Source organism: Choloepus didactylus, chromosome 6 (genome assembly GCF_015220235.1).
Source record: "Choloepus didactylus isolate mChoDid1 chromosome 6, mChoDid1.pri, whole genome shotgun sequence".
Classification (NCBI taxonomy): Eukaryota; Metazoa; Chordata; class Mammalia; order Pilosa; family Megalonychidae; genus Choloepus; species Choloepus didactylus.
Window position 1 is genome coordinate 137,502,143 of NC_051312.1, and position 20,062 is coordinate 137,522,204.

The following is a 20,062-nucleotide window of genomic DNA, read 5'->3' on the forward strand; positions in this document are numbered from 1 at the left end:
CTACCTTACATGCATTATCTTATTTTGGCCCTGCAACAGAGCTATACTATAATTAGTATTGTTATCATCATTTTACAGATACAGAGACTGAGTCTTGCCTAAGGTCATATCTAGTATATGGGAAAAGATATGAGTTCTCTAACTGGCAAGTTTTGTTATTACTGTAACTAAACAGACAATTATGCTAAGATTGGATGAGGTGGTTTAATGCCTCCTATAACTGGCATCATGGCAGAGTGAGATAGTTATTTCTGCAGAAGTGACTGTTCCAGAATAGTTAACCTTTACTACTTTATGAACCCAAATGCTTCAAGTATAACTATGCTGAGGGAAGGGATTATTATGAAAAGCAATCGTTATTCTTTGACTTCCTTTGACATTGCATTGGAGGCTATTGAGGTGGGCAGGCCTCCATTTCCTTATTAAACAACCTAAGGATACTCTGTGTTGGGTTTTCTTTTTAGTTTATGGAGCTTTCCTTATGTATTTTTTTCTGCCACCTCCCTATCAAACCAACAGTATTTTTTTTTTTCTCAGAATATTCCTTGCAGCTGTCTCTGGCCATCTCTCTCTTACCCTTTCCACCCTTGGAACTTTCTGCTTTTGTCTGTCTTCTTGGGAAACTGGGCAACCAAGTCTGCTTGTATTGTGTGTAAAATAAGAGCAAAACCTAAGTCTAGGGATGATGCATCTGTTTCAACTGCTGCAGATTCTTTCTCTGCTCACTTCCGTTTGACTGGCCCTGGCCACATGAATGAAGTTCCTGGGTATGTATTGTTCCTATGAGTGACAGGTAACAGAGTGACCGTGACTTTTGATAGCTTGTAAGATTTGATGCCATTTATTAGAGGACAACTTGCTTATGGGCTTTCTTTTCATGTGATTTTTACATTTGAGAGTTCTACTCTTACATTTTTAGAAGAAACCAAATATGCCTTGTTCCAATTCCAGTAAGGTTGCTTTGACTATCTTAAACTTGTAGTCATGATTGAGATGAACTAATTTAAAACATGTTTGGAAGTTCAACAGAACTAACCCAGGTAGCTTCAGTATTTTCTTGGATGAGTTCACTTTTTTTTGTTGTTGTCTATATTCATGCCCCAGTGTTGTTTATGTTCTTCTGTATCAGAGAGGCATTCCCAGGAGAAAAATAGGACAGTCACCAACATCATATTAGAAAGAGAGGAAAGAAAAAAGAAAAGAAAGGAAAAGAAAGAAAAGAAAAGGCAAAAGAAAAAGAGGAGGCAACATTTGAGAGGAAAAGAAATGTAAATCATTGTTTTACTAGATTAAATTCAATTAGACAATGATAGGTGCTGAGGACTAGTCAGAGGCATGCCATGCAAAGCCTTCTGATCACATTCACAATAAATCCAAATTCCATAATCTGGCTCCTGCCTGTGGTGCTAGGCTCCTCATCCTCACCTCCCCACCCTCACCCTGCACTCCTCCTGGCCTTGTATGGTATGTCCCATGGCAGTCCTCTAATGACCCCCAAGTCTCTGCATGTGTGCTTCATTCTGCTTTTTGTATTTCAGACAAACTCTTGATCATTCTTTAAAATTCAGCAGGAGTGTCACCACTCCTCTCCAGGTGGATTTTGCCACTTACTTCTTCATACCCCACTTTACCTCCTAAAGGACTCCTCACACCACAGAATGACACTGAAATTTTACATGTTGTCTGCTCTGCTAATTGCCACGCTCTTGGATAAAGGCTTCTACATCCCTAATACATAGCATGATGGTGAGTCATAATAGATGAGATTCAGTTTAAATTTTAATTTTAAGAGAGTTCCTGCTGTCTAGGAACTTGTAGACTAGTGGGTGAGATAGATTCAGGTAGTTGAAACTCTAGCACAAGGTGGGCTGTATCCAATGCTCTGACAACATGAATACATTGACTTGTTAATTGGATGTCCTATGGGAAGTTAATACATCTTGGGTCTTGATTTGAAAAGCATTTCTGCAAATATCAAAACCCAAGCAGACACATACATCCCTGCTGTGGTCACCTTGTAGTGTGCTTGTATCTTATAGACTGGGCATATGAACACAACCATTATGGGCTGAAGAATCTGGTAATTCATCTCACTTCAGTTCAACTGTTTAACTATGGCAGTGAGAGAGGAATCAACTTGCCATCAACATACCGGAGTTGACAAAGCTCAGCTTAGGACCAAGGAGACCAGGCTTCTGGCCCTGCTCAGAAGCCCCTGAGGTGTTGCCATCACCCAGTGAATTTTTCATATAAGCCCGGGAGAGGAGATAGATTAGACACTTGGAAGATGTCTGAGCAGGCTTCTTTGCTGCTTGTGGACTAGTCCCGGTGGGACTTGACCACTGCTTTTCAACCCCTGAGCTCCTGTACTTCCTAGAGTCATTAAAAGTTATAATTCTATCAATGAAAAAAGGGATATATATGCATCTAGCTGGAATTCAGGATTGAAAAGAAAGCCTCACCTTCATCCTACCCAGCACTCCTCCTTCTGCCTTCTTTCCCACCCAACAAATACCACAAACTGCTCCATCATTTCTTTCCTACCCTGCTTTGCCCCACCAATGAAATGCAATGAAATGTTTCACCAATGAAGTGCTTGTGGAGCCCACAGAGAGCCTTAGAAGTGGTGGCAGCAGTCAGTTAGGGACCTGGATTTGGTAATGTGAGCTAACCCACTGAGAAATTCAAGCCTCTAAATTACACTTCTCTTCCATTTGCCAAAGTAGGTTGTTGGTCATATCAGAGGTTCAGCAAGCTTTTTTTTTTTTTTTTTTTTTTTTTTTTTAATAAAGGACCAGACAGTAAATATTTTAGGCTTCGTGGGCTATACAGCATCTGGTTATAACTATTGAATTTTGTGCTTTGTAGCATGAAAGTACCAAGGACAATATATAAAGTAGTGAGTGTAGCTGAGCTCCAATAAAATTGTATTTACAGACATTGAAATTTGAATTTCATATGATTTTTGTGTGTCCTACAATGTTTTCTTTTCAACCACTTAAAAATGTAAAATCCATTCTTAGCTTGGGGGCCATAGAAAAACAGGTGGTGAGCCAGATTTGGCCTATGGGCACAGTTTGCTTACACCTGGTTTAAATACTTGTTGTAACCCACCTACATTAAAATAAAATTAATGTAGCTTACTTGTGCTTGAAAGGAAAGGAACTGATATCTATTGACAATTTGTTCAGCAAAATGTAGGCTAGCATGGTGGTTAAGAGCATAGGGTCTGGAAGCAGAACAGTTGGATTTAAATCTCAGCTCTGCTTCTTGCAAGCTGTGTGACCTGGAGCAAGTTACTTAAACTCTCTGAGCCCGAGTCTCGTCATCCGCAAATGGAAGCCGACTAAACCAGAACCTATGTGGGTTGTTGTACAGATTAAATAAATAAATACGTGTTGAGTGCTTGGACTGGTGCCTGGGGCCTTGTAAATGTTGTCTGTGATCTGTGACATGCTAGGACTGGATTAGGTGCCTCCAGTCCATTATCTCATGTAATCCTTATAAAAGTCCTGCCAAATGGGTCTTATCACCGTTGGGTAAATGAAGAAAACAAATTTCAGATAATGTAGGTAACTTGCTCCAGGTGCAAGCAGAAGGAATACGCTAACCCAGGTTGTCTGCCGCAGTCCAGTCTCTCTCCTCCCGCTTCAACCACCTTGGCCCTGGTGCTCCCTTAGAGGATATTTTTGCAGCTTTTGATGTCATTGGTCACATATTTACTGGCAAATCTCTGTTCTTGCTTGGTTCCCTGACTATTCTCCTATTAGCTCTTCTCTTATTTTCTCTATTGCTTTCAGGGATTCCTATTCCTCTACCAATCTCCAAAGTGTTGGCATTTACCATTGCCCAGGTCAAGCAGTCTATACTCTTTTGTTTTCTATAAATTTCTTTAGTGCCTCATTTATGATGGTAGCCTCAATCAGGAGCAATTGCCTTTCGCAAATGAGTCCCACAGCTATTTCTCTAGTTGTGATCTGTCTTCCCAGCTCTGGTTCTACCATCAGATGTTTCCAGAGGGCAACAGCATGGATGGACTGTGGCATCACTGATCGGTCTTTACATTCCAGCACTGCCGCTCATTCCCTGTGGGATCCTGGGAGAATTAAACAACTTTTCTGAGTCCTGGTGTAGACATCTGAAAAATGGAGAAAATAATAAGAACCACCAACTCCGATTGTTGTGAAGATAAAATGAAATGGTGGATAAAATGCAAGTAAGAGGCCTATTCATTCATTCTTCTATTCATGTGTCCGACAAACATCTACTGAATACCTCCCATGTTCTAATAAGTAGATGCTATTACTAGAATCCTGAATCTTTTCACCTCATCACCTTTCCTTACAAATTTGCTCATCACTCTTTTCCATTTGCCCATCTTCCAGTTTTCCAGGTCTCAATCCTACAGTTCTTAGTAATACCACCTCCTCTCATCCCCAAATTCCAAACATCAAGTCTTGTTTCTCCTTTCCTTTCTTTCCCTTTCCCACTCTTACCATCCTACGTATAGGCCCAGATCATCTCAATCCTGGATTTTTCCTTCATGCCCATCCTCAAAATTTGACTTTGTTTCAATTGGTAATTAGCATCCAGCACAGTGTTTGAATAGGGAAGAAACAGGATCCAAGTAGTGCTTTCGGAAGCTTACTTTGCGTTCTAGATGAGTTGAAGCAGGCCGAGGCCAGTAGCAAGGAGACCAGGGGGGAGTTATTAAAATTTCAATATAAATCGATAAAGACTTACAGTGATGGCATTAATACAGAAAGGAGGAAGAGAAGGCCATAAAAGGAATTCTGAAGGAGTCTGTGTGGGAGTGAAGTAGGTGTGGGTTGTGAGAATGACTCCGCAGTGTACAGTCTGGATAACTGGGAGACTAATGATACTTTTTCCCAATATCTGCAGCACCTACTTTTTGTCTGTGCTGCTCATATGGATCTTTTTAGCTACCGTCGGGAGTAGGTTATTTCTTTCTCATATAGTATTTGGTTATAAACTCCATAAAGCATGGTCTATGCACCACCATCCTTTTCTTTTTCTTCAAAGTTTGCTTATACTGAGTCTAGGCAGTGTTCATAAGTGTTGGAAAAAATAACAGTATTTGCTAATTAGTCTATTCTTCGTGTGAATTTTCTGATGGCATTGCAAAGCTTGTGTATGTGTAGTGTGTGTGTGTCGGGGGGAGGGAGGAGTGCCATTTTCTTCCCCAGACAATTACAGCTATGTCTGCTGTATTATTTGTTTTTCCTCAATTAAGTATACTCCATAAAGAAACATGGATATTATTGGCCAATATATTCACAAAATTCATTTTCAGGAGTGAAATATAGCCCCCATTATAGCTTCCACAAGCATCTGAGGACCCCAGAGAGAGGAGTCGGAAGTGACATTCAAGAGGCAGAGACCTAGCCAACCCTCTGTCTCAATGGAAAAGGCCGCTATTTTCTGTTTTCCTTGTACTCACATGCACATTCCATCTTAATTGAAAAACAAACAGGAATGACACAAAAAAGAAGCCCATTCTTTGCTCCATTCCTACAACATGAGGTCCGGTTTTGCTGGATAGTAGGTCCAGGCAAATATTTTTATGAGCCCTTGAAGCACAATGTGGCATAGGTACGAAGTCCTGGAAAGTAACAGCCTCAGGCAGAGTGGGCTGGTGTGTGGCAGGAGAATCATGGGAACGTCTTTTCGGAGCAGTATTTGAGCAAATGGTGTATCTAAGCATCCGGATGCAAATCGCCCCAGGCACATCCGAAAACCAAACAAGAGTCTCTGGAACTGTGAAGTCTGGAGAGTGTTATTGGTTCTATGGTGATATCAGAGAAGGGGTTTCACATGCTTCCTTTTGAATAGAAAAAAATCAGGGCAATAAGGTCAAGAAAACCAAGGCTGAGCAATAGGAGTGACAGGAGGTTGGGATTCTAGCAATGGGAAGGCAGAAGTCTGGGTTAGAAGTTTTAAAAAAGCATACCATTAAGCAGGGCATATAGGACCACACCTCGGGCTGGATCTAGGCAAAATCATGAAGCAGATACTAGAGTGGCAAGAAAAATGGTTTTAGACTTGCTAGCATCCTTCATGTTACCTAGGATTGACCATCTTTTCCACATCTGGAAAAACAAAAGGACAGAGGTTCTCTATGCAAAGAAGCCAGGGTTTAAAGCCCACACCCACACTTTACCTGTGCTTAACTTTGGGGCGTCACTTCACCTTGTTGAGCCAAGGATTCCTCATCTATAAGAGAGAGAAGATAATGTCTACTCCTAGGGTTGCTGTGAGGATTCAATTGGCAAAAAGAGAATATTCAATTAATATGTGTTCTCTCTCCCCTTCACCTCTTTTCCTATAGAAGGCAGCACTCACATAAACCCAAAAAGGGCAAAACTCCTTTACAGGTTGCTTTTAAGCAGAGAAGGCAGAGATTTGTCAATAACTGTGAAGGGTCTGAAATTTTATGCTACTTACAAGCTAACAAGTTACCATGACACCATTTCACAGGTGCTGACCGAAGACACAAGACTCCAGGATCAGAGACAAAAGACTTGATTGCTCACAGCACAGCAGGCAGAATGAATATCAATATTTTTGCATTGGTTCCCCAAGTCCCAGTTCTCACAGGGCAGTGAGAAGAGGGTCAGCTTATATTTGCACACACCGTGGAGTACATTCAGGACAGGAACTCTTGAGTTTACGGAACCCAAATCTTGTATATTGGGCAGCAAATTGCCTTCCCTATGCTCCAGACTATCTCTATACAAACATCCTTGAAAAGATAGTCCAGAAAAAAGGCAGCCAATGCTTCTGCTTTCCAGATATGTAGAAATGTGACACACATGGAAAATTTTCTCCCAACAGGCATGACAGAAATAATCCTCTTTGTGTTCTCTTACCAGGCCCATTAGCAGAGGCAGATTTCTGTGCACCGCCACATGGGAGTTTCACATGTACCCTGTATTCCCTTCCTCTTCTCTTCTACTGATAATGTCAATGCACAAGCTACATCATCAGGTACTTTCTGTCCCCAATTTGAGCTGCTTAGAGTGGTGCAGAGCCCACAGCTGTGTAGGCTGCTGGCCTGACTACCGGACAAGGCTCTCCTGTGGGAATCTGGTTTAAGCTTCCATGAAAAATGTGAGAAAAGGGGGAGGGGAGGAGAGGGGAGGAGGTCAAGGGAGAGGAAGAGACACCTCTCCTCTTCTTTCCACACTTGGGGAACACTTGATTCCAGCTTGGAGGTGAAAACTGAGCCAAACTAGTGTCACTGACACAAAGCAGGAAGTTTTAAGAGTCTCAGACATCCCCCTTGAGGTGCACGGGCTCAGGGCCAGCTGGACGCCTGGAGAGAGCAAGAGGCCACCTACGTGGAGTTATTTGAGGGACATCATGAACCCCACCTGTTTCCAAACATTTTCCTGCACCTGACATTTCCATTATGGTCTCCTCTCCAGCAAAGGCATAGTCTAAAAAGGACACTGTTCCAATTTAAATATGCTATCTGGAAGGAACAATCTCTACTATTTATAAATGCTCTCAGAGGTGGCCCATTTATTCAATACACATATTTTGAGTACCAGCTACGTGTTAGGCATTGCTTCAAGGGTGATGGGTCATAGTCCTTGCCCTCAGGAGTCTCAAAGTAGGGAGGATCAGAAAGTAAACAGGCACTTAAGATGCAAAATGATAAGATTTATCGTAAGTAAATTACAGAATGACATAAGAATATAGGGGAGTGGCATGTAATGTTGCTTTGGAAATCAAGGGATGCTTTCCAGTGGAAGTTAAATTTAAGCTGAGACCCTGTGTGTTAAGTTTCTTATCTCTATTTTGGAGGTGAGGAAATGGGGACTAAAGGGTCTAAATGTCTTGCCCAAGGTTATATGGCCTGTATGTAAACCAAGACTCAAACCCATATATTTTGACCCCAGTTTCAGTGGGCTTTCCCATAAATATATATTCTTTAACATATTAGATTATCTACGCAGCTAGTTCCTGAGGAGACGGGATCTATGACAGACGAGCCCTAAGGGTGGTGGTTCCTGGAGGAATGTGGAGGGTGATAGGGTGAAGGCAGGTCTGTGGAGTGGAGTTGGAAGAAAGTCCAGAGCATGGAACACTGCTTAGAAAAGGATAGCCCAGTGGTTGGGTGCTGGGGTAGTAAGGGATTCTGGAGGAGCTGTAGGTGAGTCTGAAGATAGTGGAGGTCATGGTGGAGGTTCTTAGGAAAAAGAGGACGTATTCAAGGAGGTATGATAGAAAATTTGGTGGGAGCAGCAAAACCTACCTTTCTCTGATTTATGATTTGACCCAAACCAGTGCTGCATGTGCTAGCCAAAGCCGCTATACCAAGAATCAGAAGGCAATCACCTTCTATATACCCAGAGTAAAGAGGGAAGATGCAACCAGGCCAACAACACTCAAAACTAATTCCTTGTTGGACTCTTCCCAGGAGCCTGAAGCAGTGGTTTCTCCAGTTCTTATCTCTGCCTCTCTTCTTTGTTGAGGATCGCTGTATTTCAGAGGGAATTAAAAGTGATTAGAACCTGCCCATCTGCCACTGTACTTTGACCTTACAGGGACCCAAAGTTTCCTGGACCTGGCCTTGGCAAGCAGAATGAGCATGGTGACCAGTGTACATTAGCTGGGTCAGACGCAGACCTGAAACAGCAACCAAAAAAAGTGGAAACGGTTTTGAGCTGGGCTGGGGCTTCTATCACGTGCAATGGTTCAAAACTTCTTTCCCAGTCTTAAAGCCAAGCCAAACTTATTTGGGTTTCAAATATCACCACTGAGCAGTCAATTGGCCTGGTTCGTCTTCTCTTCTGACTGAACTCTCAGCCAACCTAGGCAACATTTGGATCCAATTTGATAGAAAAATTGGGTGAGCTCCTTGCCAAATTCCAGTGAATCCATGTCAAACTCAATGAGTTAGACTTAGATTTAGGGTGTGGCTGAGTCCCCAGAGTAATTCTGTGGTTACATATTCCACAGGAAATAAAGCAAAGGGTATTTTCAAAACTACCTCCGAGGAAGTAGACTCTGTAACAGTTTTAGTCTTATTGGATTCTTGATTTCAGAGTTTTCACCACAGAGTTTAAGTGTTCCCACAGCACTTAATGGTCTTCCAAGGATTCTTAACCATTGTCAATTTTTATTCCCCATTACCTTTCATATATGTTATCACCCATTTTGAACTCGAGGAGTCAGAACACAGGAATGACAAATTACTCAAGCTCAAGAATTAATAAAATGGATAGGACTATAGGCCTGACCCAGTGGATTCTATTGTGCAGAATCTTGATCCCTGAGCCCTTCAAAGCTTGCAGTTTTCCTCTTTCATTATGGAGAAGGTGATTACAGCAACAACATACAAACTACGATATAAATAGGACAATAGAAATGTCATATGTCAGGCTTCCTGGGAAATAGACTCTGAGGTGGAGATTTGCATGCAGGAAGTTCATTAGGTGTTCTCGGGAACGATATTTTTGAGAGAGTAAGGGAAGCAGGACCAGGCAAAGGAAGAAACTGAGCTATGGCACAGTCACAGCAAAGGGCTCAGCAGATCCATTGGCGGTCTGGCGCTCCTATAGCCCTACATCTGGAATTGTGGTTAGGGGTCTGGGCAATCACTGGATGTGAAATGCTTCTGCAGAGGGGGCAATACCTTGCTCAAGGAAGCTCACCTGAGAACAATTCCCAGAATTGAGAGGTAAGCAGCCAACACTCCTGGCAGCTGGAGAAACAAGTGCCCGGGTCCTGAAAGGTGTGAGAATCTGAGCGGTGCGGCACAGCGCCCACTACAGGGAGATGGGTAGAATTTTTCTGTTGGGAACACACAGCACTGCGGTCAGTTTCACGGAGGTCATGTCCATAGTGACTTATGAAATTGTCAGAGGACCAAGAAATGGAGCTCAGAGATATCTAAGGCCCCCCAACTAAAGAGACCCAGGACTAATCTAAAGAAGGGGCCCAGGCATATTTTAAGATGGTAAAGTAATGAAGAAGTAAGGGAATCAGGGTAAATCACACTATGTCTCCTCTATTTTAATACAGGTAAAACCAGGTCTGGCAGAGTGCAAGGTGGTGGAAAACATGTCAAAGAGAGATCAGGGCAGACCAAAAGTTCTGATTTAGTTGGCTGTGGAAATTTCCAGAACTAAGTGAAAATCTGTAAGCCTTAAGTTAACTTTTGTAAGCCTCTTGGAATCCCTACTTCCTTCCCAGCAGCTACTCTGAGGCTCCCTGGAGGCTTGGCTTCAGGGCTCACATCACACCCCAAAGCCAGCCTGCCTAGGGGAAGATCGCTAGGCTAGGGGTCAGCAGACCCGAGTTTGAGGAGCTGCTCTTCCTTATCTTTGCCTATTTTCTAACCTCTGTCCAGCACTATAATTGTTGAAAGATGTGCTCACTGTCCAGCATTGGATAACAAAAAGGGCCTCCCCCTTTCCCCTCTTCTCTCCTATTCCTGCTCCCCACATTTATTTATTTATCTTGGCAGGACTATGATGCTATGTAGACCCTTCTTTTCAGACTCTTCTTTCTGTTATTATTTTTGTTTTGGTTTACATTTCTTCTCCTTGAGCAGATTTTTTTTTTTTTTTTTTTTTTTTTTTTTTTTTTTTCAGATTAATTCATGGTTCTCTGACTACTCGGGTGTTTTCTCACCAGGATGCACTTGTCAAAGGTATTCCCACCGCTTGGAATCCCATCCCATCTGCATCGGAGCTCTTAGTAAAATGCTATCGAATTGTTACGGCCCATCTCAGTGGCACTTTGGTCCTCTGGCAACATCACACATATTACATTGTCATTACCCACTAACTTGCTTTCACTCATTCTTTAACCCTCCTTTTTGAAATCCTTTTCTGTTTTATCCCAACTTGATGTGACTTGTCCCTTCCCTGCCATTTCTTGTATCACCTGTCACATTCTGCTTTACTTTGCGGTCATCTGGTTTCTTTGTTTTCTTTTCCATTCTAAACTGAAAATTCCACAAAGGCAGAAATTATATCTAAATATTCTTTAGATTTTTTTCAACACAATATCAGAAATATTTCATGTTTTACCTATGGATACATATATGTATATATATGCACATTCAATATAGTAGCCAGAGCTCAAAAATTTTTGTTTATTTGAATTTATTTTCTAAATGCATTGCAGGGCAAACCAGGTAAATATACAAACAGTGAGCAGTTTGGTGATGCCTAACTTCTGTTGCTTAACTTAGTTATCCAGACTAGGTGAGACATTTGTGGGCTCAAGTTTAATCTCTCCCAGTGAGTTGCTTGATGACCTTAAATCAGGAATGAACCTGCCTGAGCCTTAGTTTTCTCATCTGTAAACAGGAACAAAAATAGTAACTCCTATAACTGATGAGACAATACTGAGTGCATAGAAGTCTGGCACACAAACTAGATAAATTGTTTATTATTATTATTATTATTATTATTATTATTATTATTATTATTTTCTACAAAAACATTCATAAACCTACATATGTTCAATCGAAGCAGGTCGTAGGATGAAGCCAGAGTGCAGTTGCTGAGGACTGAATCCCAGTGGCGTCAGCAACAGTTCCCGACCCCTTCACATTGTGCCAACTTCGATGGATTGCAAGAAGCAAAGAATGCCGGAGTCATTTGTTTGCACTATCAGTGTAACCTCTCCAAGAGGATAACCTGGTTTTTTAAAAATGTGGGCTGGAAAATTGTCCACACTAATTTACAAGGCCCGAGTTCTATTCGGTCAGCACTTAATTATTCATATGGGCATTTTCCACATCTCAATTATCAGTGGAATTCTTTGCCCTCAGATTTCAGGCTGCCTTCTCTCTGCCACCCAGCATGTGGCTGAGCCACATCCCCCTCAGCTATTTTGTGTGGGCTTAGGGAATGCAAACTCATTTTAACTTTTTCCTGAGCAGAACATCACTGGGAAGGAAAATCTGAATCCCCGAAAGCCATACAAAGCATTCCAAAGTCAAATATAAGTAACATTTTGATTGTTTCTCTGCTTTGGATTATCTGTGCCACTATTCATTTCCTTTTTTTTTTTTTTTTTCTGTGGATAATCAAGAACTGGCTGCATTATGCTTAACAAGACTTGAAAAATTGCTGAGAAAACTCTGCAGGGCATTGAAGTACTCTAAGGGTAAAATTCATAACCCCCAATATTTATACTCGATAGCACATACTGGAGGAGGGGAGCAGAATAGGTAGGGAGCTGCAGTTGTTCCAACTTAAGATATCTCTTTTCAAGGGCATTTCAGCTTCAGCTGTTTCAAATCATATCAGACCAGTACTGATTAAAATCAGATAAGGCCCCTAAGACACAGAGAAAAAGAAACTTCATCTGGCACTGCAGATATATATATATACATATATATATATATATATATATACACATATATATATATATAAAATTTCAGATCTTATGAAAAAAGAAAGAAAGAAAGAAAGAAAGAAAGAAAGAAAGAAAGAAAGAAAAAGAAAGAAAGAAAGAAAAGAGAGAAAATAAAGATTTTCTTTTTTTAGCCAAGGAATTTCTTAACTGCATTTAGCCAAATGTCAGCTCCACACCCTTCAATCATTTTAACTCCAGCCAGCTTAATGTCCTGGATATGCCTTGTGCCCTGATAAGCACCCAGCAAAAATAAGCTAAGTGGGACGTTCTTGGTGCTCCCATGATCTCTGGAGTCCAGGTCATGAAGGAGTAAACACAGGGGTCAATTTTAACACCGGGCTTCAGGCGCCCAGGCCACCTAGTCGTGGATGCAGACCCTCTGAGGCCCAGGGCAGCTCTGTGGCAGCGGGGGGATCTGGGCTGGAAGTCAGAGCCCTGTGGTCCTTTCCTTGACTGTGTGCTCCCCAGGCTAACTCCAGCCATGCTTTAAAAGAGCTCTTAGGAAAGCAGACCCATGGCTTCTTCCTTTTGCAGGTCTGAATTCAATTCACTGCTAACAACTCCATGTCATTTGACTATTTCTACAATATACTAAGCACTAGTAATTAAGATATGGGTGCAAAGGTAAATAAAATATAGTTCCTGCCTTTAAGCAGCTCACCGTATATACAAGGGACCGATGTGTGGATGCATATTAGCCCAACCAACTCAAGTCTCACAATAGCCTGTTGCATTATGTACATTTATTAACAGATTGTACTTTACAGATGAGGAAACCTAGAGGTAGAAACTTTAAGTAATGTGCCCATGGTCACTCAGCTAGGTGGAGTTGAAATTCAGGTTTTTCTGATTACAAAGCCCAAGTTCTCAATCTCTACATTATCCTGTCTCCCCAGGAATATCATTCTCCCATAATAATAACATGACAATAATGTCCTAGCCTTACATAGTACTTTACATATGCTCATAAAGTCTGTTCCTTTTTATTTTGGTTATTAAACTATAATGGCCTTGGGTTGCCATTTTAATATTTGATTTGGTTTTTATGCTTTCTCCCTGAGAAAGGAGCTGTTCAGTGAATACGAGTTGAAGGAAAGAAAGGAAAAGGAAGGAAGGAAGGAAGGAAGGAAGGGAGGGAGGGAAGGAGGAAGGAAGGAAGGAAGGAAAGAAGGAGAAAATGTCTGATGGAAAAAATGGAAAAAAAGGAATTAAGGACTGCACTTGAGTTGTGACAAGTACCAGGATCAGAACTGACCCCATCTTTTCACTGGCTTATATAGATTCAGTATCCTTTGCTCTCTTTTTTTTTTTTTTTTTTTTTTAATATATATGAGGGGTGAAGAGAGATTTGGAAAGGTTCATTTTTGGTTTTGGTTATCAGAAACCATGTCACATGGAGGTAAGAGAGTTAGCTCTGGGGCAACAGCTAATTCTCTGCAAGTAAAATGGCACCCACCATGAGAAAGTCCAGTCACGTGACCTGGTCAGGATCTATTGTTGGTGGCGATGGCCACATACCAAGCATTACACAAATAGATGGGGGGTGGACGAGAGTCTGGATGAGGAATGCGTAAGAGGAATGTGAGCAGGGCATGAAGAAGGAACGTTAAACATCTAGGATAATGGCCAGGGTGGAGTCACTGTGCATTGTCATGAAATACAATAGGCTATTAAAGGAGTCAGGGAGGAAGAATTCATTCTGAATGGCAAGAGGGAATAAACTAACGGTTGCCACTATTAGACCAAAACCTTCCGTTAGAATATTCCTTGTCCTTGACTCTGAAATCCTTTTCTAAACAGACTTAAAATGATCAAATGGATATGGTGACATCAATTTTAAGGAAAAATTCGCCCACACCTGATGGCAAGAAGAAGTAGAGTATTAGTAGTAGGTTTAGAAAGACTGAGGATGTATCAGCAGGAAAAGATTCAAACAATATTCTCTGTTATCAAAGAACAAGACCAACAGCAAAGAGTTAAATAATCAGTGGAAAGGATATGGCTGTGTCTGGAATATCCTTCGTCTTTACTTCTCTAACCAGGTCTTCTCTAGTCCTGCCTCCTCCACACAGTTTCCACAGCCAAATGATAGTTTCCTTAGATGTGGAACTGGTATAACTGTCCTTTACCAAGCTTTTCACCCAGAAAATTCACTTACGTCTGAAATATTAATAAGGTAAAAACTACCAATGGAAGAATTCCCTAAGCTCATTCTGTCCTCCATTCACTCTTGCCATTTAGATCCACTTCACGGGGGTCTGTTTCCGATTATCAGACTGCAGAGCGGAACAGCTATGTGATATATTCTCTTTGAACAATTCCCAGCTAAAACCATAAGCCTTTCGACTAGTTCATAAAGAGGATGAAGAGGAAGGTGATGGTGTCAATACCATGGGGGTAGAACAATGGGTAGAATGAGCCATGGGGAGGGCACCGAGAATCCCACTACCCCCCAGAGTTTAAGGCAGAATGGTGGAGAGAAAACGGGGTGGGCTTCAGAATATGAGAATCAGATGGATTCTGATCTCACTCCTCTTCATCCTATGACCACAGTGTAGGGCTTATTCCATAGGTTTACAACAAGATTAAAATCTACTCCTAAACAGTAACAAATGTATTGCACCAATACTATTGGTCAACAATAGCGGGGATGAGGGGTATGGGGAGGATTGGGGTTTTATTTTTTATTCTTATTTCTTTTCTGGAATAATGAAAATGTTCTAAAATTAATCAAGGGGATGTATGCTTAACTATGTGATGATAATGTGATCCATTGATTGATTGTATACATGGGATGGTTTGCATGGTGTGTGAATATATCTCAATAAATTGCAAAAAAAAAAGAAAAATACACTCAAAAAAAAAATCCACTCCTAGCAGATAGGAGCTATATCCATGCCTAAATAATTAATCCGTGGATGGATTTTTAAAGTTCTTCTTGGAAAGTCTCAGAAATATTCTCCATTCTTGCTTTAAAAAAAAAAAGAAAGAAAGAAAGAGAAAGGAGTGGTGACTGACTTTAAAATTAAATTAAATTAAATTAAAAACATGGAAGCATGTTTTTGGAACATGCTTTTTTTCCAAAAAACCGTTTGTCCCTCCCCCACCTGTGACTTCAGGACCCTGGAAATGCATCACTTTAAGCAAGGTACAGAAACCAGGAGTCTATTATAAAGCATGCATCTTCCTAACAAAAGTATTCCACACAGCCTCTCTCTACTTGGCACGGCACATTTTCTGAAAATCAATCAAGTCCTCTCATTCAGCTGCAGGCCAATCGCATTGTCTGCTCCTTCCTCCAGAAGCCGATTTCTGCCAGGTAGAAAATTAAGTTTCCTTTACTCTTCTTTCAGACACAGTGCTTCAGCATCACAGAACTGTTGTTCTGTGTGGGAAACCAACTTCCTGTCTCCATAAACAAGCACACACAGGCTTTTCTGGACGCATAATGGAGCCTTTTTTATTTTATACAAAAATCATTCCACACTTAACACATCAATGAAGCCACTTAAGCTCTACTGCAACTGAATTAAAGAGGAATTGTGTGATCAGAGGGTGTGAAAAGAACCACACAGGGTGTTCTTCATACCCTTCACTTTTGTTACATTTGATACATAACAAACCCAATAAATATGCTTATCCCAGGAGTTAGTTTCATTATCTCATGCCCTTAAGTCTGGTGAAAGTAGTCCTGAATTATCCTTCATTCTACAGTATCCATTTTATACTGACTATTTTGGTGGAGAAATGAAAAATTTTGGCATGTCTCAAAGAGGATAAAGTAATTTTCTCTGCAGATTTTGTTTCATTGAATGTAAATGTATATTTGTATTTATATAAATGTGTTATATGTATGCACTTGCTATAGATGAAATATACATATATGCTATATATGCTATATATGTTCACATATGTATTTTCCAAGTTACCATTACATATACACCTGCATGAAACAATAACACAGGAAATTTCCTTTTCTTGCCAAATAATAATAGGACATTCTATAATCCTTTTATAGCTTTTCATGCTGTGAACATAACTTCTGTGATGCTTACTAGGTATTTAACATTCACTATATTTTTTTAATATTGTGCATTTTAAGAGAGATTTGGAAATTTACCAAAGAGAGTTCAGGCATCCTCATAAGTCATGTATCACAGCTACACACATACTGAAGTATATTTTGTGAATAATCTTCAAAGTAATATAAAAATTTGCCTTCCATAAAGGTGCATAAAAATATGAAATGCAAAATACACAGTCAGTGAATTGAAGTTGATTAACACATTAGTATTTAAATTTATGTAATCCAATCAATAATGGATCGAGATCCATTCTTTTAGCTGTCATCTATATAGCTAGTGAATTGTTGAACAAGAACCCAAATTAAGATTAAAGTCCTCTCATTGAAAAAAAGACTTTAAATTCAAATTAATTTATTCAGATATCGTCTATAGTACACCAACTACGAGCCAGCCACACTTCGAAGCACAAAAACATCAAAGATTAAAAGACATGTTTTTTATTGCACTCCAAGTCCAATAAAAAAGACAGCTGCGTAAACAAATAATGACAACAAAACCTGTGATAACCACACTCACCGAGGGTACTGTAGGAGAAGAGAGCGTGAAGCAACCAATTCAGTCCAGAGAAGTAAGTAAAGTATTCACCAAAGGAGTTAATATTTGAGTATGGCCTTAAAAGATGGGTAGGGGGAGTAGAAATTTATCAGACAGAGAAATTGAAAGAAAAATATGTCAGGTAGAATGCGCATGGCAAAAGCCTGCCTGAAAACATGGAAAAAGCATCAAGTATTCCTAAAATGGTGCATAGTTGGTGTAGTTGGATCGTATTGTTCACTGAGGGAGGAGAAGCAGCAGATGAGGCAGGGAAGATAAGTTGGAGTCAGATAATGAAGTGACCTATTGGGGCATTTGGACTTACAAGCAATGAAGAACCAAGTGGGGTCTTAATCAATGGGGGTGACCTGAATTACACTTTCTCTTTTGTCCCAGTGAGGTGTCTCTACTGATCAACTTTGAATAACCACTCAGATCTAGTAATCTGTACAGCCCTACATAATTTAACTAGTTGCATTTGTCTTTCCTAATGTTCAGTTGTTTGGCATTGCATGTACCAGCCATGCAGATGATGGACTGAAAGGTTTGGATTATATCCAGATGTTTTCAGTGTTGTGTAGACAACCACAAACATTGAAAGAAAAAATATTCCATTGGGGCAAAAGTCCCTTTACCATGCTTCCCAAGTAAATCATTGTTGATGGTATCACTAATAGCAATTCAGCTCTGTTTAAATACAGTTATTAAGATCAGACGGCCATCTGTTTTCTGCTACAGTTGATGTCATGCAAACTTTCCTGCGGAGCCTATGGACTGTTCTCTGTGCCATAGACGAATGAAGCTCAATAAATAGCCATAAAAATAACAACATATTGATACAGTTGTACATTCTCTTCTTGATTAATTCTGTGTGCATGTATAGCCAAGGCCCAGACATACCCTATTTCTACCCAATCTGGCTTTCTCCATGGAAAAATAAACCAATAAGACTTTTTTTTCTTTCACTAATCCTACCATAAATATTCTCTCGTCTTCCACTTACACTCACATAAAACAACGATGTTCCATTTTGCTTTTGAATGGTATACAGAGTCACTTTCTTCCTAAGTTTGGGAGCTATTTGTCCGTGAATTGTATGGCTGCACTTGATGCTGTGGTTTCAATGTGGTCTGAGGCAGGAACTTTCACTCAACAGTCCCTAAAAATTTGAAATGAGAAGGGAATTTTCCAATAAACAAACATGCCTACCAACATGCCCCTTATATGCGATAAACACAGAAAAATCATGGGAGGGAGACCTTGTCAAATAAAAGGAAATTTGTCTACTATTCACTTTAAAGATAATATGAACCCATCCTGGACTTTCCAAAGTCTAAGCATGAAGAGATCCAAATATTCAATTCTAGCACATTTTTTTTTTTAATCATCATTTTATTGAGATATATTCACATACCATGCAGTCATACAAAACAAATTGTACTTTCGATTGTTTACAGTACCATTACATAGTTGTACATTCATCACCTAAATCAGTCCCTGACACCTTCATTAGCACACACACAAAAATAACTAATTCTAGCACATTTTAAAAGGTAGAGTGGCAAGAGAAGAATTTTCAGAAGAAAACAACCATAAAAATGGGAGGGATTTGAAGACAGGTTAAAAGAGAAGAAGTAGAAAGACCTAGGAAGGTTTCGTCTAGAGAAAAGAGAAATCAAGGAGATCACAAAAGCTGTGTCCAAAAACTCAGAGTTCAGTGGGATCAATGAAGTTAACTTGTGTATACCGCTAAAAGGAGCCAGTGGGTGGAAGAAACATGGAAATAGATGTTGATTCAATATGAGGTGGAATCTTCTAACAGCCAGTCATTCTGTACAATGGGCCACCTGCTGAAGTAAATGGCCTTGTAATTCCAAAAGTACTCAAGCACAGGCTGGAGCACCGTGAGGCAGGATTTGAGTGCTTCAAGAATTAGATGGGTTATTAGGAACCTGGAGTCTCACCCTATAATGGGAACTGATCTGAATCTACCAACTTTCCCTTGGTTCAGCCCAAGATTACGAATTGCAGCATGCATCTGACCCCTGCTGTTCCTAACTCAGCCAGCCTCCTAACTCACACGTCTGTTCTGGACATCACGTTCATTTTGATGCATTGGCCTTACCCTAGATTCTGCTATCTTTTTTTTTCAGGCATAACTAGTAATCTGACACCAGGTCAGATGGATTCTCTCATTTGAAAGTTTGATTTTAACATTCTTGATCCTGAGCTCATATCACACCAAGAAGCAAGAAAGACCTCACTCAGCCCTTGTGAGTAACCCCTTGGCTGGGGTCATTATAAGGCATTAAAAGTTTAGCATGGGATTTTTACATAGGTAATAATGCAACTCATGATTTGAATTGTTCCATTCTTACTACTTTTCAAACTGACTACTATTTGAGTGTTTTGTTTCCAGTGACCTCCAATCATTTTTATACATTTTAGACTCATGCCATAAAGCTGAAGCCAGTCATGACTGTACAGTAAATTGGGAAAAACTTAGAAGTCTGCTGTTTGTGACTGATTTCTTGGGAAATTCAGTCAATTAATCAGTGACCCATTTAATCTACAGCACTATTAACTCTACCCCCACTCTCCTATCCCCAGGTTATTAACCTATGCTGGGAAAATGTTGAGGTCAACTTTCAAGACTCTTTGCCTTGACTAGTTCGGAATTTCCCTGTAAGTCCTCAAATTTTAGGATGTCAGTTATCTCCCCAAAACAAACTTCCTTGTCAAGAAAAGGAAGCTTAAACAGGCGTGAAGTACATTCATGCAACTGCACAGTTTGATGGATGAAGGGTAAATGAATCATAGGCAGATGAGTTACATTACTTTCTATGCACTCACAGGTCTCGACATGAAGGGGTAACAAGTTGGAAATTTTGTCCTTGAGTCTTCAAAACGAAACTTATCTGAACATGCCAGTTGAGTCCATTGCTAACTTTTGTGGCTTTCCATCACTGAAATCTTTTAACAATTCCAGAAAAGTCACGTTGGTATGGTAGGGGTGGAGAAAATGACCTCTGGATGTC

The 20,062-nt window shown here is 40.3% G+C and overlaps 1 long non-coding RNA gene across 1 annotated transcript; it reads left to right on the forward strand.

Moving 5' to 3' along the window:
• The first annotated feature begins 4,197 nt into the window (after positions 1-4,197).
• LOC119538635 lies at positions 4,198-19,201 on the forward strand. The gene is made up of 3 exons (XR_005217601.1): positions 4,198-4,216; positions 6,894-7,008; positions 19,178-19,201. It is a non-coding gene; the product is annotated as an uncharacterized LOC119538635 (long non-coding RNA).
• The last annotated feature ends 861 nt before the right edge of the window (positions 19,202-20,062 follow it).